Raw genomic sequence first — 2,762 nt, forward strand, 5'->3', positions numbered from 1 at the left:
CTGATTCATCACTGGTAATAATAATGTATGTCTTCTCTCTTTTTTGTCAGTCTTGCTAAAGGTTTGCCAATTTTATTGATCTTTTCAAAGATTGAGCTCATTGTTTCATTGACTTCCTTTATTGCTTTCCTCTCTTTAATCCCATTGATTTCTACTCATATCTTTATTATTTCCTTCATTCTGATTGGTTTGGTATTATTTTCTTCTTTTCCTAGGTTCTTGAGGTGGGATTATATTACTATCATGAAATTTGTCAGAATCAAAATGGAGTCACTTCTGTTAAAAACCCTGACAAACACAGCTGGGGAGGCCCTGAAGGGAGGATTCTCAAGTACAGATGCCTGATAACAAGAACTATCACAAAAGACTCTGCAAAAATGACAACCTTGCACAAAGGCCATTATAACTTTACACACAAAAAAATACTTCTACAGGGACATCTGTCCAGCAACTGCCTGTCCAACCTCTGACTTCGCTATTGATCTTTGTAGCAAAGGATAATTATCTCAAAATAGTTATGTAATCCTTCTCATTTTCCTTTAAAAACTTCTGTTTTCAAATGTTAAATGTTATTGATAAGGAAAGCCATATTTCTGTAATTTTACTATTTCTTTTCTATATGTCATATTCCTGTTCCGTTCCTCAATCCCTGAATTGCCACCTTCTTATATAAGTGATTTTTTTCTAATGTACCGTTTTGAATTGCTCTAGTTTCTTTTTCTATATTTGTGTTGTTGTTGTTTCCTTAGTGGTTACCTGGTTATTAAAGTTAATATCTTAACTCTATAATAATCAAGTTTGAGTTGATAACAATTTTGTTCTTTTATACCTCCATTTCCCTTTATACTGTTATTTTCATAAATTACATCTTTATATATTGTATGCTCATTAGCATAACATATTTGCTGTTTAATCTACTTGTCTTTTAAATAATGTAGGAAAATGTAAACAGTAATTACCAACAATATACACAATGAACTCTGTAGCCACCTTTACCATTGTTTTTTATTTTTATGTGTGTGTTTGAATTAATGTCTAGTGTCTTTTCATATCAGACTTCAGGTCTCTTTTTAGCATTGCTTTAGGGCAAATCTATTAATGACACAATACTCATATTTTGTTTATCTGATAATGTCTTAATTTCTATGTCATCTATAAATTATAGTTCTGTCAGATATATTAATAGAATTTTTGGTTGCATTTTTTTCTTTCAGCACCTTAATTATATCATCCCACTGTCTTCTGGCCTCCATGGTATCTTTTTTTAATTTCAGACTATTACAGGGGTAGAAATATTTTGGTTACATGAATTGCTTTTCTACAGTTTGAGTCAAAGTTGTAATTGTGGCCATCACCCAGATAGTGCGCTATTGCACTATTACCCATTGCGTGTGAATTTACCCATCCCCTCTTCACCCTCCCACCTGCTTTATTTCCATTGAATTTTACTTCCATATGTGCACATGAGTGCTGACTGCTTAGTATCAATTTAATAGTGGGTACATGTGGTGTTTGTTTTTCCAATCTTGCGATACTTCACTTAGAAGAATGATCTCCAGCTCCATCCAGGTTGTTATAAATGGTGTTAGTTCCCCCTTTTTTTATGGCTAAGCAGAACTCCATAGCATATATATAGCATATTATATTAAACCACTCATGTATTGATGAGCCCTTGGGTTGATTCCACTTCTTTGAAATTGCAAATTGTGCCACAATAAACATTCTAGTGCAAGTGTCTTTTTGATAAAATGACTTTTTCCCTTTGGGTAAATACCTAGTAGTGGGATTGATGGATCAAATGGTAGGTCTACTTTTAGTTCTTTCAGGTATCTTCGTACTACTTTCCATAGAGATTGTACTAATTCACAGTCCCACTAACAGTGTATAAGTGTTCCTTTCTCTCTGCATCCATGCCAGAATCTGTTGTTTTAGGACTTTTTGATAAAAGCTATTCTCACTGTAGTTAAGTGATAGATCATTGTGGTTTTGATTTGAATTTCCCTGATAATTAGACATCGTGAGCATTTTTTCATATGTTTGCTGACCATTAGTCTGTCTTCTTTTGAAAAGTTTCTGTTCGTGTCCTTTGCCCACTTTGTAATGGGGTTATTTGATTTTTCTTTGTTGACTTTTCTTTCTATATAGATTCTAGTTATCAGCCCTTATTGGATGTGTAGCATGCAAATATTTTTTCCCATTCTGTAGGTTGCCTATTTTCTATGATAGTTTCCTTGGCTGTGCAGAGCTTTTTAATTTGATCAGGTCCCATTTATTTATTTTCGTTGTTGCCATGATTGCCTTTGGGGTCCTCTTCATAAATTTTTTCCCTAGGCCAATGTGTATAAGAGTTTTTATACCATTTTCTTCTAAAATTTTTATAGTTTCATGGCTTAGGTTTAAATCTATTATCCATTGTGAGTTGACTTTTGTGAGAGGTAAGAGGTGTGGATCCTAGTTCAGTCTTCTATGTATGGCTACCCAATTTTTGTCTGCTTTGTCAAAGATCGCATGGCTATATGAAGATGGTTTTATATCTGGTTTCTCAGTTCTGTTCCATTGGTCTTTGTCTCTGTTCTTGTGGCAATACCATGCTGTTTTGGTTACTATAGCCTTGTACTATAGTATAGAATTATTTTTTCTTGATCTGTGAAAAATGATGTTGGTATTTTAATAGAAATTGCATTGAATCTATAGATCACTTTGGGTAGTATAGACATTTTAAAAATGTTGATTTTGTTGACCCATGAGCATGGTATGGTTTT

This window comes from Propithecus coquereli, unplaced genomic scaffold, assembly GCF_000956105.1.
Source record: "Propithecus coquereli isolate 6110/MARCELLA unplaced genomic scaffold, Pcoq_1.0 Scaffold92, whole genome shotgun sequence".
Taxonomy (NCBI): Eukaryota; Metazoa; Chordata; class Mammalia; order Primates; family Indriidae; genus Propithecus; species Propithecus coquereli.